Source organism: Myodes glareolus, chromosome 14 (genome assembly GCF_982192425.1).
Source record: "Myodes glareolus chromosome 14, mMyoGla1.1, whole genome shotgun sequence".
Classification (NCBI taxonomy): domain Eukaryota; kingdom Metazoa; phylum Chordata; class Mammalia; order Rodentia; family Cricetidae; genus Myodes; species Myodes glareolus.
Window position 1 is genome coordinate 73,496,982 of NC_142039.1, and position 23,524 is coordinate 73,520,505.

General features: G+C 46.7%; 1 long non-coding RNA gene across 1 annotated transcript; it reads right to left on the reverse strand.

Moving 5' to 3' along the window:
• Nucleotides 1-9,614: 9,614 nt before the first annotated feature.
• LOC125408901 (uncharacterized) lies at nt 9,615-13,473 on the reverse strand. Its single transcript, XR_015005230.2, has 2 exons — nt 13,113-13,473; nt 9,615-11,448 (listed from the first exon to the last, which is right to left on the reverse strand). It is a non-coding gene; the product is annotated as an uncharacterized LOC125408901 (long non-coding RNA).
• Between the last annotated feature and the right edge of the window lie 10,051 nt (nt 13,474-23,524).

The following is a 23,524-nucleotide window of genomic DNA, read 5'->3' on the forward strand; positions in this document are numbered from 1 at the left end:
TTACAACCGTGGCTGCCTCTGAAACACAGCTTCTGTGTGCTCTCAGGAAACACATCCCAGACGATTTCACCTCAGTGATGCTGGTCTCTTCTTATTCATCACTAATTTCTTAGCTCCAGTCGACCACCAGCCGTTATCCCAGTATCATAAGGTTTCACTTTCGTAGTTATGTATTAATATCTGTGTATTAATATTAATTGCTGGTTCTTCAGCCTCGGCTAACTAGAACCACAGACACTTTTTAGTTGTTTTTATTGAGCTGCATTTTTCTCCACTCCCCTCCCTTCCTCTCCCCTCCCCTTCTACCCTCTTCCATAGTCCTCATTCTCCCAATTTACTCAGGAGATCTTGTCTTTTACTACTTCCCATGTAGATTAGATCCATGTATGTCTCTCTTAGGGTCCTCTCTGTTGTCTAGGTTCTCTGGGATTGTGATTTGTAGGCTGGTTTTCTATGCTCTACGTCTAGAAGCCACTTAGGAGTGAGTACGTATGATATTTGTCTTTCTGGGTCTGGGTTCCCTCACTCAGTGTGATGCAGAACCACAGATTCTTAATTCAAAATAACAAATGGCTGTGGTAGTCTTTAATCTTCGCTCTGAAACTCCACAAGCCAGGCCTCCATGCGCTGCGCTGCTCTCAGAGTTTCTATCTTCCCCGTTCCCACAGAACATCCCACAGAGCTCTTAACTCTCCATGGCTCTCCTAGCCCAAAGTTCCAAAGTCCTCCCACATCCTCCCCAGAACAAGGTCAGGCCTGTCCCAGCAAAACCCCCACACCATGACCGAAAGGCAAGTTGGGGAGCGTGGTAGTTTAAATAGAATTGTCCCCCATCATCTCATAGGGAGTGGCTCTATTAGGAGATGTGGCTTTGTTGGAGTGGGTGTGGTCTTATCAGAGGAAGTGTGTCACTGTGGGGCTGAGTGTTGAGGTTTCCTATGCTCAGGATATTGCCCCAGTGTCTCAGTCAACTCCTGTTGTCTGCAAGATGTACATGACTCCCAGCTACTCCTCCAGTACCACGTCTGTCTGCCTGCTCCCATGCTTCCCGCTATGATAATGGACTGAACCTCTGAAACTGTAAGTAAGCCCCCTCGATACGTTGTTTTACTTATATGAGTTACCATGGTGATGGTGTCTTTTCACAGCAATAGAAACCCTAACTAAGACAGGGAGGAAAGGGTTTATTTGACTTGCACTTCTAGATCAAGTCCATCGTCGGAGGAAGTCAGAACAGGAATTCAAGCAGTCCTGGAACCTGGAGGCAGGAGCGGAGGCAGAGGCCATGGAGGAGAGCTGCTTACTGCTGGCTCAGTTGGCCAGAACCACTAGCCCAAGGATGGCACCACCCACCATGCGCTGGGCCCTCCCCAAATGAGCACTAACTGGGAAAATGCCTTATAGCTGGCTCTCATGGTGGGGGTGTCTCCTCAACTGAGGCTCCTCTCTGGTGACTCTCACTTGCATCAAGTTGACAGAAAACCAGCCAGTACAGAAGTCATGTGAAGGAGAGAATGCCCAGGGAACTCAGTGTAAGAAGTGACAAGAAGAAAGGAGAGAGAGAAGCCGTAGGAAGTGGCAGAGAGGGATTAAGACAAGCATAACCCCCAGAGTCTCTTTGGTAATCTCCCAGAAGTGGCTACACACCCCGCTTCTCTTCCCAACTGTCTCCAGGAACCTACAGAGTTCCGTCCATGGCCGGAACTGGGGCTGGGGAAACCACGGACTGGGCTGTCTCCTGTCACTCCTCCAATGCTTATGCTGCCCCGTGCCAATTTTTCAAATGTTTGAAATGCTCCGCTTTGTCTCCCCCTAGTCCCTCCAGCCTGATTGTTTTCTTTTAAAGCGCTCATTTCTTTCCCATTTCATTTTCTTTCATCTGCAGCCTGCTATTAAGGTTGCTTTCCCCACAGCTATTTTGACACCAAAGCAGCTTAAGCTATTCTCTTAATTAGCTGTGATATATACACAGCGCCCAACAACCCCACACCGTGACCTTCTTTCCACTTATCTCCCTTGGCTCCCCACACAGAAGAGGGAGTGCTCCCTCTACATGCCCTTCTCTTTCTTCCTTCTGGTTCCCACAGCGCCTCCTACCAGATCTTTCTATTCATGGTCAGGACACTGCTGAGCTGCCCAGTGACCACAAAGGCCAGAGCTACACTGCAGAGCAAGGCACTGGCTCCATGAAGGCCCTAGGAGATGATATTCTGCAGTGTTCCTAGGCTGGTGCCTAGCCCAGTTGTCATCAGAGAGGCTTCAGCCAGCAAACAGAAGAAACAGTTGCAGATCCACAGGCAAACATTGGGCCGAGTTTAGGAAAACCTGTGTAAGATGGGGAAAGGATTGTCAGAGCCAGAGGGGTCAAGGACACCACAAGAAAACCCACAGAATCAACTAACCTGGGCTCATAGGGGCTCACAGAGGCTGAGCCAACAACCAGGGAGCCTGTATGGCTCTGATATAGGCCTCTACATATATGTGATAGTTATGAAGCTTGTTCTTCTTGTGGAACCCATAACAGTGGGAGCAGGGGCTGTCCCTGACTCTGTGCCTGCTTTTGGAACTGTATTCCTGGGTTACCTCCAGGCTTCATAGGAGAGGAGGTGCCTTGTCTCACTGTGACTTGATATGCCGTTACTGGTGGATATCCATGGGAGGCCTGCCCTTTTCTGAATAGAAATGGAGGCTGGAGGAGAAAAGGGAGAAGGGCCTGGGGTGGGGGCTATAGTTGCAACATAAAAAAATAACAATAATAAAATACAAAAAAAGTTCATGTTAGAATGCACACAGAGATGTGCAGCAGTCAGGAGCAGTTGTTCCCATTAGAACGTACACAGGGACATTGAGCAGTGGTAAGCAGTGGTCACCGAATTCAAGTTAGGCTTTCTTTGAGAGTTAACAACCTCAGATGAACTAAGAAGCCTCATACACAGGGGACAAAGAACTAAGACAGCAAATGCAAGCCCCAAATCCCAGCTCAATTTAAAAAAAAAAAAAAAAAAGGCGAGCTGGAAGAGTCGACACCTGGCCAGGGGTAGTTGGGAAGATAAGGTTCCCTAACAATGAGCAACTCAGAATTAAGACAAAATTCCACAGTGTGTGTAAGCCATGTGGAGGCAGAGTATTGACCTCATGGAATCTGAGGGTCTTAGATTCTTCCACTGCCTCCTAAAGACACATACACATGTGCGCATGCACACACACACACATACGCGCATGCATGTGCGCACATATGAACACACCAGTAGACCCTTCCACAGGCTGGCCAATTAACTTGGGATTTTTGTAACAGACTGGCACAGCCCAGAATCAGGGAAAAGAAGAAGCAGAAAGAGACAACAAGATGCCACACTGTCTCCATGCCCCACCTCCTTTCTTGGTGGTAACAGAACACAAGAACTCCTCGTTGCCTTATTCCAAGCACCCCCTAACCTAAAACAGCAAGCAGGCAGACAGTGGCTTGGCTTTCCCTGGTGAAAAGGTTGGTTTGGAATCACCTAGGAGACACGCCTCAGTGTGTGTCTGTTAGGGTCCCCAGAGAGGTTGAACTGAGTAGGATAACCCACCCTAAATGATTCACGCCCCCATGGGCCAGGGATCTGGATTAAATTAAAAGGAGAGATAAAGAAAGACAGATGGAGAGAGGCAGACAGACATGGGGGGCAGGAGATGGAGAGAGACAGACAGACTCGTGGGTGGGGAAGAGGGGAGAGAGAGCAGCAGCATCTTTCTCTGCTTCTTGACTGCAGATACAGTGTGACCAGCTGCCTCCACACTTGATGGGCAGATAAGTGTGACCAGCTGTCTGCTGCTCTCCACAGGTGATGGACAGTGCCCTCTGAAACCCCGATAAACTAACTCCTCCTTTGGTTAATTCCTCTCTAGACCCAAACAAACATGAGGGTGCTTCCGAGGCTAACACTGCTACAAGATCTTGCATTGCAGGGGGGTGACACCCGGCTTATTTATGTGGGCCTGCTCGGTGCTCCACAGCGTGCACAAACGTGGTGTCTCACAGCACCACTGGGGACATCAACCCACTGCCCTTTAACATACTGAGGATGTCAGCACGTGGTTCACAGTGTGACCAGAAGTGGCTTGTGGAATTCCTGTCATTTGTCCTAAGAACGGTTTCTGTAGGTGGCGGCTCTGGCCCTGTCTGCTCCTCAAAAGCACCAATTCCCACAGGGAAGCGTCAACTCTCGCCTGGACATCAGAGTACTGGAAATTCACACTCCTCATCCTGGCCCTGATTCTCACGCTCTGCCACACCCTCTGCCCTTTCCAATAGAACTTGGACAATACCCAACTCTCTCCTCAAACATGCTTTGGGCTTTGCTCCAAAGTTACTGATTTAGAAAAACATGTCTTAGATGACTTGTACTCTATCGAGGAAGACAAACATAAAGAAACATTAATAAGTGGCAAGGATTCAAAAAGGAAACAGGTTGAAGTGAAAGGGCGTAGGGGTGAGAAGAGGGTCTCCCGCTTCTGCAGAGGGCTCAGGGAAGGCCTTGCTCGAGGGTCTGAAGAGATGCCAGCTTGATTGCTTGATTGACACCTAGCAGACAACATTCCAGAAAGAGAAAAGCTTGCCTGCATAGGCCCCAGGTGGAAATGTAGTTACAGATTAGCAAGCAAACCAGAAGGCCATGTGCAGAGATGCTGTCAGGAGGGGCAGAAGGTATGTGGAGATGTCATCCAAAGGGACATTGTAGAGTTCAGAGAGCTGGAGACCACATCCGGTAGGGAGATATGAGCCATGCAGCAGACGGGGCTTTAACTCCAGAATGGTGGCAATCAGCGTGAGCTATAAGCAACGGAGAATGACCCGTGGGGAAGTTAGGAGGCTCCGCCAAGAGAAAGCGGACAGTGATGAAGACAGTGATGCTAGTGGATGAGGGAAGAGAAAGCCCGGACCTCACTCTACAGGGAGCCTCACCCTCTACCCTTCTCTCCACTGGTGCCCAGAGCCTTCACTTCGTTCTCCAGCTCGCTCGCTCACTCTCTCTCTCTCTCTCTCTCTCTCTCTCTCTCGCTCTCGCTCTCGCTCTCTCTCTCTCTCTCTCCACTCTATGATTCTGCACTTCTTAAGACAATGAATTCATTTCATGTATGTCTATGGTCCCAGAATCTAACCCAGTGCTTAGGCAGGGAACACATTCCCATAAAATGAACATTTCCATTCTTACAGTGTGTGTTAGATGTTAGAGAGGCGACCACGATGGTCCATGCCCTGGAGAACATAGCCCTGGAAATTTGTGCCACTCTAGGGTAGTTATGAAGTCTGTACTTGCCATTTTGCTGGGGCTCGAATCTAAGTTTCTTGTGTAGACAGGTAGGTAAGAAAACAACATTTCCCTGATGATTGAGCCACAATCCAAAATAAACACTTAATTTTTCTCTTTTTCCTCTCATTTCTGCCCACTCACATAGTTGGGTGTCCACACTGAAAGTCAATAATTAATTATAAGATGAAATCTCTGCCTTCATCAGACTTATGTTTTAGGAGGGAGACGTCAACTATCATAAAATGCAATCAAGGGAAACAAGATACCCATAAAGATAGAAGAAGGAGGCTACATAGTTCCTGAAGCTGTCAATGTAGGATAACATTTAAATCATAAATTTACATAATTTTTTTAATTTAAGAACAAATATCACACGATTATCTCAACAGATATAAAACCTAGACTTGGCAAAATACAACACTGCAAAATTATTTTTTTAAAAAAATTAACAGATTAGGAATAGAAAAAGACTTCCTGAACATAGTAATAAAAAGCCTCTATAAAACAAAACTACTTAGCATCATATTTAATGGTCCAGCAAATGGGTGTTTTCCTCCTAAGGTGAGAAGTAACGGAAGGATGCCCACTCCTGCCAGTTTTGTACAGTATTATATCAGATTGCTAAAGAGGACAGAAAAGGAAACAAGAATAGCCCAGCCTGTGAAGGAAGAGCTGAAACTGTTTGCAGATGGAATGTCTTCTATGTAGAAATCCCTAAGGAGTCCAACACCAGCAACAACAAAAACTAGCAAGCCAGCTCAGCCATGTTACAGAACGTAACAATTCTGTTTCCACATGCTAGTAATAAACAACCCAAAACCTGAAAATTAAGAATACAAGTTCATTTATGGTAGCATCAAAAGAGATAAAAGTGGCATCCAGAAGAATGAAATGCTTAGGGACAAGTTTAATACGTATGAAACTTACACTCTGAAATTTTTATTTGAAAGAAATGAAGACCTAACTCCACCAAAAGGCATGCCCTGTTCATGAATCAGATGGTATTTTTATGATGGTAAGACTTCCCCCAGCCACATACAGATTTTGATGCAATTTCTTCATACTCCCAGCTGGTTTCATTTTAGAAACTGACAGGTTGATCTGAAAAATCCCCCATGTAAATGAAAAACACCCAGAATCTCCTAAGTTCTTGAAGCATGAGAGTCAATTTAGAGGAAACGCTTCCTGATTCCAAAACTTGCCACCAACGTTATCAAGATAAATCATTTATGCCCAAGAATGTGCACATAGTTTGGAAGAGAACTGAGATCCAAAAACAAATCCATACATTCATGGTCAAATAATTCTTGATAAGAATCTAAGACGGCCCAATTGGGGGAAAGCTGTCATTTCAACAGATAGTGTGTCAGTGCTGGGGCACACACTAACCTGTGAGGGTGCAGGCCAAGGAGTGAAATTTGATTCTTCCTCACACCATATGCAAAAATTAAATCAAAAGGATAGAATATCTACACACAAGAGACAGAGACCTATATAACCCTTAGGAGAGAATGCAAGAATAAATAGTCACAATATTGCATTATGACATTAAATGCCATTAAATTATGACATAAAATACACAAGCAATAAAAGAAAAGATCAATTTTGAACTTCCGTAAACTCTTTTGGCTTCAAAGGACGTGAGAGACAACCCATAAAAGGGATTAAGTAGTTGTGAACCTCTTCTCACGCAGAATTTACATTTTAAATATATAAAAATGTGCTAAATTTCTTAAAAACCAGAAAGCGTAATTCCAGAAAGAGCTGAAATCCAGGTGAGTGTGGCGATGCAGATGCCTGAGGGTTTGAGGCCAGCCTGATCTACAGAGCAAGCCCCAGGCCAGCCAGGGCTACAAGGGAGAGCCTGTAAAACAAAGCTGCACAAACAAGCAAAGAAGATCAGCAAACGGCTGACTGACGTGTTACGCGATGACTAGACATGAGGAAAATGGGCGCACAGATGCCGCCTCGCATGGCATCTTGGGCTGAACGACTGTAGTCAAAGAGTCAGCTGATAAATGTCAGAATAGGAGTAAAAGTATCAGGAGATTCATGCTGGCTGTGGCTGACACAGCTACTCTGGAAAATCATCAATAACCTCCTCAGAAGGTCAGATGTAGAGTCATCATTTGGCCTAACAATTCTCTTCCTTAATAGATGCCCAAGAGAAATGTTCATTCGGAGATGTATAGATGGATTTTTAGAGCTTCATTATTCTTAATTTCCAAAATGTAGGACCAACTTATATAGCTATCAACTGACGAAGGAACAAATAACCTGCGGCCTATCTAGTCAACAAAACAGTATTCAGGTTACATCTACACAAAGATGAATCTTGGCAATACTAAGCGGAAGAAACCACACACAAAAGACCATTATATGAAATGTCCAGAAGATGCAAGCATGTGCTGAGTGTTGGTGTCTCTGTTACTATCTATTGCTGTGAAGAGACACCATGCCCAAGGCAACTCTTGCAAAGGAACCATTTAACTGGGGGCTTGTTTACAATTTCAGAGGATTATGAACCACATGGCAGGAAACGTGGCGGCAGGCATAGTGCTGGACCGTAGCTGAGAACTGACATCCTGGTCCACAGGCAACAGGCAGAGTGAGAGAGACACGGGTCCTAGCATGGGCTTTTGAAACCTCAAAGCCCACTCCTAGTGACACACTTCCTCCAACAAAGCCACTTTCTGATCCTTCCCAAATAGTCCCAGTCGCTGTGACTAAGCCTTCAAATATATGAGCCTATGGGGGCCATTCTCATTCAAACCACAAAAGCTAAGAGGCATGGAGTTTCTTCCTGGGTGATTAAAACTTCTAAGACTAACTGTAGTGATTCTTTCTCAGTTCTGGATATACTAAGAAATCATTGAATTGCACACTTTAAATTGACTGATTGTGTTTTATGCAAATTATATTTCAATGAAATTTATTACAAAAACAAAGGAACAAAGGAAGTGAAGAGAGCTAATGGAATCAGAATTCCAAAAGCAGAAGGGAAATTCAGCCAGAGGCAGACTTGAGAGAATAATTCTCCCAATCTTATAAACAGTTTCAATCTACGGGTTCAGGAAACTCAAGCAAACCCAAGAAGGAACAGTGCACAAACAAATGCCCTCGAGTCATGACTTAGTGAAGACACACAAGACCAAAGACAGGACGCAAAACCAGAAAAACCGCCAAAGGGAAATGACCAAGAAAACGAGGGCACAGAGAGCTGAGTGCGGGCGGAATGCCGAGGGCGCAGGGAGCTGAGTGCTGCCGAGGGCGCAGAGAGCTGAGTGTGGACGGAATGCCGAGGCCCACGCACACACCAGAGGCGGCTCCTGGAGTCTATATCTGAAGAACTCGAAACAAATGTAAGAGAGATTTTGGCACTGGAATCAAGGCCTGAATTTTGATGTTGCTGTTTTGTTTGTTTGTTTTTCAAGACAGGGTTTCTCTGTGTATCCCTGGCTGTCCTGGAACTCACTCGTAGACCAGGTTGGCCTTGGACTCACAGAGATCTGCCTGCCTCTGCCTCCCAAGTGCTGAGATTAAAGGCGTGTGACACCACTGCCAGGCTCTAAATTTTTTAAAGATTTATTTTGTGTATATTAGTCTTTCCTTGCATACACAGGAGCCTACAGAGGCCAAAAGAGGGCATCAGATCTTTGGCAACTAAGGTTACAGAGTGTTGTGCCATGTGGGTGCTGGGAACTGAGCCCAGGCCCTCCACAAAAGCAGCCAGTGTCTTTAAACACATGAACATGTGCACATACACACACCTGCACATACACACACATGCACATACACACACCTGCACATACACACACCTGCACATACACACACCTGCACATACACACACATGCACACAGCACACACTCCACACTACACACCCCCACACACCTCATACACACACACGCACTCATACACAGAAGGCTTGTATTCACATGCTTGCCTAGATGAACTCCGGGTCACTAAGTTCTCGTCTGTAGCACAGGGATGTCTGCTGCATCCCCGACAGCATGTGCACTAAAGGTCTTCACTGCCTGCAAGGAACGAGAGAGCTTGATACGAACTCTTTCCCAGCTACCCCGTGACACTGAACAGTTACGGTGTGTTCTGAAGGACAAGGCAGGCTGGGGTGTGTGTACGAAGAAGAGGACGTGGGGTAGGCATATGCGCTGTTTGTCTGAACTGCCTTTGGAGGGATTTATAAGAGATTGGTAATAACCATTACTCTGGGGGAAGACAGAAGTATGTATCTATAAAACAGGGACAGTCTGAAATGTTTAGAACATTTAAAATCTAAACAACAAAAGTTCTAGAGAAAAATATGTTGCAATACACTTTTTTAATTTTGCAGTTTTCATTATCCTAAAGCATCTTTAAAGCATGGCACAATATGAAAACACCATAAAAGAACAAACTGGAAAACGTAAATAGCCAAGCATTTAAGGACTCTGTTTAATATATAAATATATAACTCTACCTTCCATACATTTTAAGTTTTATATGTTTCTATATTTCATATACTCAAAAAAAATAAAGTTATATACTTTTACCCTCTGAGGTTACAGGGTCCTCAAAACACCCCCAGCACTCCCTGCTTTACCAAGCACTGGAACCCGTCAGTTCCTCTGGCTGCAGAGCGTCTCAGCCTGCGGCCCACCCACGCCCACCGCAGGGACTTTTGGGAGGAAGGTCTCGGGGTGGAGCCTGACATTCATGTCACTCCCAGGCTCCTAACACCATGGGGAACATGCCCATCACCCATTCTGGACTCTATGTCTTCTGTTGTGTGACTATCCACAGTTTGGGGGTTCACCCCAAAGTGATGCAGGTGAGAACGTTTTAATCAAACAAACCTGAGCAGCCCCAGGAGGCAGACGACTGTGTGTGGTGCTGCCCCTGGTTCTGGACCAGCTCAGCAAACAGCTTGTGGGGATTGCTGGTAAGGTTTTACCAGCAGCCTCTTTAGGGATTCTAGAAGAACATAAGGGGCTGGAGAGATGGTTCAGTGGTCAAGAACACTGACTGCTCTTCCAGATGGACCTGGGTTCAATTCAGTTCCAGCACCCACGTGGCAGCTCACATCTGTCTGTAACTCCAAGATCTGACACCCTCGCACAGACATATATGCCAGCAGAACACCAATGTACATAAGATAAGAATAAATAAGTTATTTTTAAAAGAAAAGGGGGAAAGGCTGTCGGGGAGAGCACGGGGTGGAAGAAATGAGAAACGGGAGGAGAGAGAGAGAGAGAGAGAGAGAGAGAGAGTCAGGAGCACAGGATGTTACCAAAAAGGAAGAAAGACTTTGTAATTTGATCTTATTGTTTAAACAATGGCTACCCAGAATCCACAGACCATCATGACTACATGAATCCCACGGTTGGGGAGGACGGGAAGAGATGTTCACCGACATGGGAGTCTCTTCGGGGTGGACTGAGGCACCAAGCAGGCAGAGCAGACATGACTGGAATAAGCCCCGGTTTTCCTGGTTTTTCTTGTGTATTTTGATTCAGATTGGGGCTTCTGTGTCACACTTTACATAGCCGCTTGCAGATCCGTGTGAGAGCTCCCTCCAGCTCCAGTGGCTAAGTTATTTTTCTCTTCAGAGGCTGTGGGGCGCTCCCTCTCTGTCACCCCTCTCCCTTGCACAGGCAGCACGCACATATCCCCAAGGCCAGCCCTTCGGGCACGTGCAGCAAAGCTCACCCAAGCACTCAGACTCTGACAGCTAATAAACTGCCAGCTCTCCCCACAGATAACAATTCTTCATAGCTTATTTTCAAAACACTTGAACTCTATAATGTATGCTCAGCCAGCTACAAGGAATTACAGAAAATTGATACACTCTTCAATACCAAGAAGCGGCCATTGTTCTTGGTCTGGTTGTTTATGGGCCGTCGCAGCTGCAGGGCACAGGAGGAGAAGCTGCAAAATTGAGGGCAATGTTCAAGGGGCTTGGAGCGCCAGACAGCTGAGGAGTGCTCTGAGCCGCATAAAGACCGGCCGCAATGTAATCGCCGGCACCAGCATGGAGGTGTCGTGGCTGGAAATGAAGGCCAGATGCAGCATTCTGCGTGGGAGATGAGGCCATTCAATCCACTTTGGCGCCTCTTTTTCTTCTGAAGATAATTTCTCAGATCCCAGAATGTCAGAGCTAAAAGGAGTCAAAATCAAGTTCGTCTTTTCTAATCTTCTCGCTTACAAGCAAACCACAAAAACAATTTTTAAGAAAGACTAAGACCCAGAAAGGTGAGGGAGATGACCGAGGCTGAGGCGCCAGTTTCTGGCCCTAATTCAGGACTTGTTTTGTTTTGGACACCCACACCCCGCTCCCAGTGCTTACTCTAATACCCTGTCTGCTCCAGTTCTACCGGTGTCTGTGTGTCCTTGAATAGACTAACTGCCTTCCTGTGTCCCAGCGACTGAAGAGAGAGGGGTGCTTAATACCTCTGTGTGGCAGTCCATGAAGGAATCAAATGAGGTTCTTGTGGAGTGCCTCGCACCATGCCTGGCTCACGGCATCCTAGTCATGGAAAGCCTTGGCATTGTTGCCAGCGCTACCATCGCTGTATCTCCGCCACCTGTGCAGAGGCTGGGCATTAGAGTCTCGGGATACCCCGGAAAGACAACGTTCTAAAGCAGCTGTGCCCCTTGGAACTTCTGGGGACACTGACCTCGCCGCCCTTAGGACGCGCATGTGTGGAAGCCAACACAAGTACCTCTCCCACACGGACATCAAACACCCGGGAAGGAAACTGAACACTCTCATCATCCGCAAAATCCAGACTGAGTAATGAAGCCATCAGCACACTAAAATTATGCATCTTGCAGTTCCAACCTGCCTGTCGCTTATAATTGCTTTTAAAAAGAAATCCCAATTTTTGCTAATCCTCTAACCTGATTAATGAAGCACAATGAATGTTTTAGGATTAATGAACATGTTCCTATGAAAGAAGAGACAAATTTTACCAAGAATGCCCGGGAGATAAAAGAATGAAGGCCTTTGGAGGAAAAATACTAAAAGACAAGATTAACTGAACACAAGAAAGACGCTGTCTTAAACGGCCGTGTCCCAGGCAGCAGCCTAGCCTGTCCTTTCTCCTGGGGACAAACCAGAGGCTTGACTCCTCTGCAATGCGATCAGCCCTTCGTGCTTCTGAATTGGGATCAGATTGTCACTCTCAGTCATTAAGTCTGGAATTACAGCCAGCCAATTCAAAAGCTCTTGGTTAAAAAGCTCATTACAGGAGTGAGATAGAAGGGGGTGTGCCCAGCTTTTACAGAAATCAGAGGAGGTCAAAAGAGATGAAAACCTGTGGGTGGGAACCAGGCCACCCCACACCCATCATTCCGCATGTACCCTGGGACCCATCTGAAGGCCCATATCAAACTCCCACCCTGACCCTCACTGTTCCTTCTCTGGAGACGTTATTCCTCTAGTAGCAAATCTTCCCATGGGCCCACAAGAGGCCACACAGAGAGAGGGAAGAGGGCATTTGTACCTTGCCATGAATGCATGTGGTTCTACCAAAGCTTCGTACCAGTGAGATCATTGGGTAGGCATTCTGGATTAAAGATGAAGAAATCGGCTCCCCAAGAGCCCTAACATCTGCCCCAAGTGTCTCTTCTCCTCCCAGACACTCATAGTTCCTTGCACACGGCCCAGATTTACCAGCCTGTGGATTCCCGTGGAAAAGGCGGCACCCGGCCAAGGAGTCCCATATGCTGAGTGGGAGCCCCATATACACAACCAGAACAAACATCCTGAGAGCCCCACAGTGTCGCCAGATTTCTGCGCAGCTTCCACAGCCCACTTACCTCAGCCCTCCATTCCTCCTAGAAGGAGCCTACAGTACAGAGAACAAGCCACACGTCAGAGGATTTAGGGATGTGTCTGGCCCCGTTGTTAACTTCCTTTTCCTGACATCAATACCAACAGAGACAGCAGCCACCATCTGGGGACCCCACAGCCTGTGGAGTAGAATCCTTAGGCTCCCCAGGCCCTGCCTCTTGTACTCTGCTCTGGGGTACCACGCTGTCCCAGTTTTGCAGATTAGAGAGCTGGTTGTCAGAGCCCGAGTCTCTGATCTGATGGTCTGTCATGGGTAAGCGACAAGAATCAACTCGGAGCCCTTCCGACCCAACAGCTTGCACTATTAACGGTTTGCCCCAGGACCTGGCGCTGTGCCTGCTGTTCACAACGTGGATGTTGATAAGTTAGTGTGCCCATATGGCACAAGGACAGGAAGCCCTTCAAGGGCAGTGTGGCAGGGCATCCTGAGCTCTGAAAAGAAACGTGTGCCTACAGCCATCCTGCTATAAAGAAGGCAGGTCCTGAACAACTCGCTGGGAAAGGGGCCACCACCCTTGCCAAGAGCAGAAAGTGACAGGAAACACAGGGTGGGGAGAACTTGCTAGTTAATCTGTGGTTTATTTGTTTGTTTGTTTTTGTGAGAGTCAGTTTATCACAGGATGAAATTTTACTTTTCAAAAATTACAAGGAAACACTCCCCAGACAAGCCCTTTCAAAGGAGACTAGGGTAGGGGTCCCAGCCAAGGGACAAACTTCCGTCCATCCTACTTAGCAGACAGCTTTGAAAACCTACTGTGCGCTGTACTGTGTGCCGGTCTCTTTGAGGAAATATTATCCTGGAGACTTCATGCTATAGGAGCGGAGGAACTCCAAAACAACCTTATGCAGCTAACAGCCGCAGCTGCAGCACGAGGGAAAGGTGAACTCATTCCTGTAACAAATTCACATTTAATAAAGCAAATGGAGCCGGGCGGCGGTGGCACACGCCTTTAATTCCACCTTTCAGGAGGCAGAGACAAGAGGATCTCTGAGTTCAAGACCAGCCTGGTCTAAAGAGTGAGCTTCAAGACAGCCAGGGTGGTTACACAGAGAAACCCTGTCTCAAACAAACAAACAAACAAACAAATAAAGCAGCGAGGTGTAGTTTGCTGGGGTCATGGCAGGCCTGACTGGGACTCTTAAGCAGAATCATTAACCACGTGCAGGAATTCACCAAGCCAGCAGAGGGCAGAGGTGTGAAGGTATTGTAGGACATTGTCCTTGACACACTTGCTTACTCCCTTCTCAGTGTCCCCAGCTCCTTTTTCAGGCCACCTAATGCCACAGTGGCCTGATTCTGCTCAGCTCCTGACCCTGGCTAGGGAAACCAACAAGGCTTAGGCAGACTGTTTTCAAGTTAACTCGAACTTTGACCTTGTGTCTCCCTCCAGGGCTACTTCTGGGCTGGGAACTGGCACCCTGGTACCACTGGACTTGGTGGCATCAATCAAGTTAAACCAGGCCACTGGTCCTGAGGTCAGTCCCCACCCCCACCCCCCCACCCCCTCCTCCAGCTCCAGGGTTCTTCCCAGACTGCGCCAAGACAACAATCCAACTGCCTTATTAGCAGCAGCCACTTTTCACCCTGACAAAGTTAAAACTCCAGGGCACAAACTGGGTAAAGCAGCTCCTGTAGCCAGGGTCTGCATCTCATCATAGTGTATGCATAACTGCCTGAAAGCTAGCAGAGCCTCTCGGGCAGGGGCGGGTCTCGCCCAGCTGAGAAAACTTCCCTTCGGAGGAGTGAAGCAGCCCCAGGGCCCCCCTTTCAAAAATGCACAAGTATCTTGGGTTTATTTCAGGGACTAAATGACTCTGAGCAAGAATCTACTTCCTCCTGCTCCCAGTGGGGCCCTGAAGAGTAAAAATGATAGAACAGTTTGCTCCAGCAATCTGAAAAGACTGCAGCAATACACCCCGAAAGCACCCCCAGAGATAAAAGAGGAAGATTAAATAATTCGAAGATAATTTCTTCCATGAAAAGAATAATGTTGCCATCAAAATGAAAACCCTTGTAATAAAACCAAATTATTCTGAGACCATGGGAGTGCTCTGCCTCTCCTGCTCCTGGCAGGCAGCTCTTCTGTGGGACCCAAGCTGAGTTCATCAGCACCCAGTGTATACTGGAGCCCTGGGCCTGCAGGTGCCCCGAATGCCATCTGCGGTCATGACCAGGTAACACAGCGACCTGGTCTGAAATCCAGCGCCAGTCCAGTGGCCCAGCACAGGTGTTTGCTCCAGGGTCCAGAGCTAATATCATGTGCTACAGTTGTGTGCAGGGGTCCGATATTAATAACAACAGAGAACCTGGACAATGACAAGGAGGTCAGAACCAGTCTCTGGGGCCCCAAGGAAATCAGACATCCAGGGTCAAGAACAGCGGTATCGCTTTCTCTTTCTCCCAGCTGGGCTCTGCTCTGGACGGCAGCCCTTTTTCATTTGACCTGCAGTCTACACATAAATAGGACCAGAGGCAAATCTCTGTGTTGTGGGGGCCCAGAGAACAGAGAGCAGGAAAAGACATAGCCAGATTTAGAGAGGTGTGGAGAAAGAGCTCAACCACACGCAGTTAAAATCTGTTAAACCAGGGGCTCCACAGCTAGACGGAACTGAGCAGAGGGGGAATGGCCACACAGAGAAACACAGGTTCTCTTAGCTCAGCAAATCATGAAGGCCGGTGTTTGGGCTTTATTCTTCTCTCTGCCTAAGGGTACCCTTGAGATAACCTGCGCTACCACACAGGCACGTACAGTAGATGTTTTTCTGTTTGTTCGTGGTACTAGGATGGTGTAGGCGGGTCTTCTTTCCATGTGTTGCTTTCATTGGTCAAATAAAAAGACTGCCTTGGCCTTTTGATAGGACGGCAGCTTAGATAGGTGGAGTAGACAGAACAGAATGCTGGGAGAAAGGAGGCAGAGACAGAGAGCCACCCGCCATGAAGCTGCCAGGTCAGACATGCTGAATCTTTCCCAGTAAGCCACGAGCTTGTGGTGACATACAGATTATTAGAAATGGGTTGAATCAAGATGTGAGAAATAGCCAAAAAGAGGCTAGAACTAATGGGCCAGGCAGTGTTTAAATGAATACAGTTTCTGTGTAATTATTTCGGGGTTAAGCTAGCCAAGCAGCAGGAAGCAGCCCACTGCTCCTCATTACAACACTAGGGAACAAATTCAGACATCTACACACAGAAGTAAGTGCTCCACCACTGAGCTACACCACACTGTGTAGAATTTGAAACCCTCAAGAAAAGACAGCCCTAAATGGAACTATTGACTCGGGGCCATCCCCCCAGGGCAAGGTCTGCAGGCAGAAGAAACCAGCAGGTGTGGGCAGCGCCAGGATCCAGAATGCCCGGCTTAGGGGCATCTCTTCCTCTAGGCACAGAGCATAACATCAATTTCCTTGTTTCATGATATTCACTCATTTACAGAACCTCATTGAAGACACCAGTCAGCCCCAGGTTCAAATCCTAATATTGTCATTCACTAGCTGCACAATTATCAGAAGGTCTCCTGACCACTCTGGCCACTTCATCAACTGGGAGGAGGATATGTAACACCCAGTCCTCAAGACCACTGTGGGAGCAAACAAATTAACCCAGATAAATATGTCACCATCCAGAAGAATGACAGCTTTGCAACAGGAATGCAAGAACCAGGGATCGTGAGGTTTGCATATTTAAGTCACATAGCGGGGTTGGCTCTGGTGGACAAGTAAGAAATGTCTTTAAGCCCAAAGACAGCACTCACATCAAATATCTTTGCATAAAGAGGGGGAAGCTTCTAGAATCTCCTTGCAATCTGGGAAGGACAATAATACCTTTTATGTGAAAAAAAAAAAAAAAGCTCGGGGAAAGACAGGTTGGCAGTAAGCCTCCCCGTAATACGCTCATGCTACTTTTCCAGACTTGAAAGCAAACTGCAGATTTTACACCATTCTAGCGAAGGCACAGATTATCTCACTTTTCACACTTTGGACAGCTGTGGCATGCTACCATCCTCTGTCCAGCTCACCAATCAGGAGTACCAGACAAACACACTGTATTATATTTGCCTCAGACAAAGGAACCCCAGGGCTAATGAGTAAAACCAATTCAGTGAATCGGCTTAGTCTCTGAAGCCCATTCTAGCGGAGTGGCGAGGTTTACCTTGTGCCTTGTCCTACAGGAGCCAGTAGCCCAATGGTACAGTTCGTTAGTGGTGTCTGCCTGGGACCCAGGACAGGGTACCAAGGCTCTCTTTGTGCACTTCTGATACTTAGGAGAACCAGTGGTGGTAACCAGTTCTGCTCTGTGGTAAAGAAAGAAGGATGGGGGTCCTGGAGGGAGACGCTGTGGCAGGAGTCGGCCTGTCCAGTGATTAGACTGCTCAGAAGGGAACCGAACTGCAGCATCCATGCACACCTGGGATGTGATGAACGACGCCATAACAAACGAGCTACCTTGGATACAGCCGTCCTGGGGGACTCCTCTGAAACACAGCAGATGCCGCAACAGGTTATGCTAGCGAGAATGAAGCATTGTTAATTGGCAGACTTCCAGAACGTCCCTGTGAGGAAAGGAGAGACCCGATGGGGCTGATGTAAAATAAGGACAGGGACCTGTCAGAGGGAACTGTTAAGAATGCGCCTTGCTCTTGCCAAGGACCTGGGTTCGTTTTCCAGCGTCTGAGATGGTGGCTCACAAGCATCCATATCCGAGAACGGCCTAAGACGATTACTTCAGCTTTTGAATAAGACTAAATTTACCAGAGTGGACTAAAATTGAAGTGTTTTTCCTACCACTTGGCAGCAAGTGGGAGGCTTGTGAGGAAAATCATCACATCTAGAGAGCCCCAGACAGCATTCTGTCCCCTCATACCACTCCACCCCATTTCCATGCCTGCCACACATGCACAACATCTGCAGAATTCTCAAAACCCAGAGAATTGAAAACTACTCTGTTCTCATTCCAAAGGCAAGGCAATGGAGACAGAAAGGCCACGCCCAAAGCCACAACAGCAGGACAGCTGTGGGCTGCACAGATAGACCCCCAGAAGCCGCTGACCAGCTACTCCTCGGTCCTTTCCCCACAAAGCTATCGCTCTCTTCCTCACACTCTGGTACCCTTTGCTTCCCCCCTTTGAACTGTGCCTGGGCACTCAGCCTAGGACAGGTGCAGCTGCTGGGGATGTTGACTCTGACAGACAGGGACATTCTGCGTGGCTGGCACTGATGGCCTCTTTGGCTGAGGGTGACCCCTCAGACCACAGTACATAAGCAAAGTCACTCCATGGGTGGGTTTTTCTAAAGTCTGACAGAACACAGCACAGTGTGTCTTTCTAGGAATTCGTTCTGTCCCCTGCTAAATGACCCCCATTCAAACAACTCCCACCACTCTCCATGTGGAGGAAAATCTGCCAAAGGCAACAAGACAAATTTACCTGGCAACCTTGGGTGTGGGGCACCAGGGAAACACTGACACGGGGCCTTGGGAACAACAAGCCTGGGGAGCAGACGACATTGGTGTCAACAACAGTGTGCTGGCTTCTCCATCACCGACAGCAAAGTGCTTCGTGTGGAGGCTTAGAGGCAAACAGCCATTAGACAGAGTCTCCATCAACCCTGGCTTCCATTTATTGGAATCCATAACTCTCTTCCTGCCATCAAGGGAATGCATTTAGGTGTGGGAACAGTTGACAGGAAACTGAAATATTGATGTCTATGATTCTTTTATAAATAAGATGCCCTCTGATACTAGATTTTTAGTACAAACAAATTGTCAATGCATAAGCAAAAATATGTGTCTGAAAACAAAATTCTGTTAATCCATTAGGTCCCTGCAACCGCAGGAGAGGATTCTTGCCCAAAGTTCCTGGTATTATGGAGCCTTCAGCAAGTGCAATGGGAACCTCTTACTTGAGTGTGACACTTTCTTTTCTTTGTATTTGTGCATGTTATATGTGTGTATGGTGTGGTGTGTGTGTGTACACATGTGTGTGCATATGTGTGTAGTGCATGTGTTTGTGTACATGTAAACATATGTACATGTATGGAGAGGCCTGAAGTTGCTTTTGGGTATCTTCCTAAATTACACTCTTCCCTTAGTTTTTGAGATCTCTCATCAGACCTTAAGCTCTTTGATTTGATAAACTCTGGGAATCCCCTTTTCCCACCACTCCCCAGATCTGGGAATTACAGACGTGAGTTGCCGCACCTGTTTTGTTTTTTGTTTTGTTTTGTTTTGTTTTTTCATGAGGATCCAAACTCAGGTCCTAATGTTTGTGCAGCAGGTACTTTATGGACTGAGCCATCTTCTCTTGCCTCTGGTAACCACTAGTCTACCTTCTGTCTCAATGGCCTTGCCCACTAAGACTTTTCATGTAAACAGAATCATACAATATAGCTTCTTTCACTTAGCACAGTTACAAACTTAACCTATTGCCATAGTCCATTTGTGTAACTATATCCAACACCACATGAGAAGGTTGTGATGGCTATTCTTGGTTGTCAACTTGGCCACATCTGTAATTATTAAAACGCAAGTGGCTGGGTACACCTTTGAGGAATTTCTTTTTTTTTTTTTCTGAAATCATCTCAAGTGGGAAGACCCACTTCTAATCCAGATCTTTTGAGGGGGCAAAATCCACCTTTAATCTGGGCCACACCCTCTGCTAGCAGCCTCTGTAAAGGACACGGGAGAAAGGAGCCTGCTGTCTGCCTGCTTACTCTTGCTCTAGTAGCAAACCCATTTCTTCATTGGCATTGGAGCCTACTTCTTCAGGATTCTGGCATCTACTGCAGACCAGCGGAGACATCCAGCCTCCTGGACTGAGCAGCAACTAGATTCTTGGCCCTTCCATTAGTGAACAACTACTAGATTCTTGGCCCTTCAGTGGGTAAACAGACATTGTTGGGTTAACTGAACCACCCCAACTGGAATCCATTCTAATAAATTCATTCATGTGTGTATGGTCTGTGTGTGTGTGTGTGTGTGTGTATGTGTGTGTGTGTGTGTGTGTGTGTGTGTAACTATATAATCAGTTTTGTTTCTCTACAGAACCCTAACTAGTCCAGATTTGGGAATAGAAGCGGTTCTAGATCAACAAAGTACAATGATGAATTTTTTTTATAGATTTTATTGAGCTCTACATTTTTCTCTGTTCCCCTCCCTTCTTCTCTCCTCCCCTTCAACCCTCTCCCATGGTTCCCATGCTCCCAATTTACTCAGGAGATCTTGTCTTTTTCTACTACCCATGTAGATTAGATCCATGTATGTCTCTATTAGGGTTCTCATTGTTGTCTAGGTTCTCTGGGATTGTGATTTGTGGGCTGGTTTTCTTTGTTTTATGTCTAAAGGCCACTTAGGAGTGAGTGCATATGATAATTGTCTTTCTGGGTCTGGGTTTCCTCCATAGACTTTCCAATTTGACAACCCCTAAAGTTACTGAAATTTCTCCAGTTGCTGAAACCTCTCCTGGGAGCTTGGGGAATACTGAGAGCCCACGGTGGGAACTGTGTTACAGACTTAAGGAGATGGAAGCACTTGATCATCCTGACTCACCAATCGTGAGAGGCCACAGATTCAGTGACTCTGTGTACAGAACTTTCAACAGTTTGTGGGAAAGTGACGGTGTTGGCTGGCTCCTCCAAGCATCTCTAGGCAAACTGACCAAGGAAAAGTTGAGCACCGTGTCAGTATTAACCAGGTTCTAGCATCTCAGAGAGTGGAGAGAGACAATAATTAACTCAGTGATAAAACTGACCAGCTCCAAATGAGCATAAACAGTCTAAAGGGTTTTTGTTGTTTTGTTTTGTTTTGTTTTTTGAGACAAGGTTTCTCTGTGTAGCCCTGGCTGTTCTGGAACTCACTCCATAGATCAGGTTGGCCTTGAACTGAGACATCCACCTGCCTCTGACTGCTGAGTGCTGGGACTAACGATGTGTGCCACCACCACCAGACTCAGACTAAAGCTTTCAAGTATGCCCTAGAAGAGAGTCTTCTCTCCAGCAGTCACAGAGCTCAAGTTTCAGAAAATCAAGCCAAAGTCCTCGTTATAAGGTTGGCTGAATTACAGTAAAAATTCAAATCCTTGCCTTGGGGGTTGTCAGTGGTTAAAGCAGGAGCATTCATTGGTAAAGGAAGGGGTCCTCTAACAGGAGGGGGATGTGGGGCAGGACCCCACTGGAACTGCTAACTTCGAACCCACAGATCCTCCAGGGTTCACCGCAGCTGAGGAAGCAGCCTCTCCATCCTCAGCAAATGCACTCACACCCAACACCTGGAATGTTACGTTTTTTTCATCTTTAACTAAGGGAATTCACCCTTTATTGTCTACTAAATGAGCAATGACTTTTTCTGAAGGCAATGCCAAGCAAGACAGTACTGATGTCCCCTAGGGCCCAGCACTGGTTGCCTCTAGACCTATCACTAGACTTAAGGCCAAGCAGGCTGCTGGGAGAGAGGTAGGAAGCATAGCTCACGAGGAGGTATTCGACACTACTAAAGAGTTTAATGAGTTTGCTAATTCATTCAAGTGGAAGTCTGGGGAATGTGTGTAAAATGGGTTTTAAGGGTGTGAAATAACAGTGGGGGGGGACATAAAACTAGATCGGGCTGAGTTTATTGAGACGGGACCACTAAGTAGAGATTCTAAGTTTAATGTGGAAACTCTCACGGTTTTAAATTTAAAAAAAAAAAAAGTTGGTTTGAAAAAGGGGTTTGTTGAGCATGTATCTAAAGATGGCCTGCCGCAAAGGAGTTGAAGGGCCTGATATCCCTTGGCTCAATGGGATTTTAATGCTCAGGAAAATCGCAACGCTAGAGCGGGCACACTGGGTATACCCTAATCCCCCACTATGGGAAGGCCCAAAAGACACACCCTTCACTAATCCTATAAGATGTAGAGTGGTGAGGGGGCACCAGCACATCTGAAGAGCTTTGTTGTCACCCTCTTTGTGCCAGTCCTTAGGGATGGAGAAACTGATGCTTGGTTGGACGAATTGAATGCAATGGGTTTAATTGGGCCCCAAGCAGCAAGGGCCAGGTAGCAGCACTGAAATCACAAAGGCAAGGTGATCAGAGTTATTGTGATAGGTGCGTAGACAAAGCAATGTCCATAATGGCCTGACCCATAATGGGCAGCACAAGCAAAGTGGTTTTTATAGTGGCAAGACTCGTACAGACCTTTGGTGCTGACTAATCAATCACGGTGTTTCCAGGCATGAAATCGATAAAAAGCCCACTGCGTTTTTTTGTTTGATCTGTATAAGTGGAAAAAGTCTCAAAGAAATAAGAGAAAGGCCACATTGGATCATGGCAAAAGGGAATCTTGGCCTATGAACCAATTTCAAGATGAGCCAGTTTTCAGACCCAGAATGGCCAAGTTCCCTTGAGGAAAGGCCTTGATAAAATCAATACCTAGGGGTTTTGCTGCTCGCCTTTCTCCAGTCCTTCCTCAGAGGTAACTGTTCACTGGAGGAGAGGGAACTCTCAGGCTTTCCAAGGTCTGTTCGATACTGCTTCTGAACTGACACTGATTCTGGGAGATCCCAAGAAACACTGTGGCCCTCCAGTTAAAGTAGGGCCTTACAGAGGCCAGCTGATTAATGAGGTTTTGCTTGAAGTCCAGCTCACAGAAAATCTAGTGTCTCCTCAAACTCATCCTCTCGTTATTTCCCCCATCCCAGAATGTATAATTGGGGTAGACATACTTAGAACTTGGCAGAATTCTCACACTGGTTCCCTGACCTGTGCAGTGTGGGCTATTTATTGTTGGAAAGGTCAAATGGAAGCCTTTAATAGTTGCCTCTGCCAGGGAAAATAGTGAATCAAAACCAGCATCCATCCCTGGAGGAACTGCAGAAATTAGTGCCACCATCAAGGACTTGAAAGATTTAGGGGTGGTGGTTCCCATCACATCTCCCTTTAACTCTCCTATCTGGTCAGAGCATAAGACAGGTGGATTGTGGAGAATGACAGTTGACTATCAAAAACTCAATCAAGCAATGACTCCAATTGCAGCTGCTGTGCCAGAGATGATATCTTTACTTGAGCAGATTAGCACATCTCCTGGTGCATGGTATACAGCTATTGATCTAGCAAGTTCCCTTTTCTTTGGTACCTGTCCCTAAGGACCACCAGAAGCAATTTGCTTTTTGTTTGCAAGGCCAGCATCACACCTTTACAGTTTTACCTTACACATATATTAACTCTCCAGCCCTGTGCCATCTCTTGGTTTGAAGAGATTTTTATCTGATATCTCTCCCACCTAATACCACATTGGTACACTATATTGATGACATTATGCTGATTGAACCAAGTGAGCAGGATGTAGAAATCACTTTGGACTTGTTGGTAACCCTTAAGTGCATCAGAGGTTAGGAAATGAATCCAACC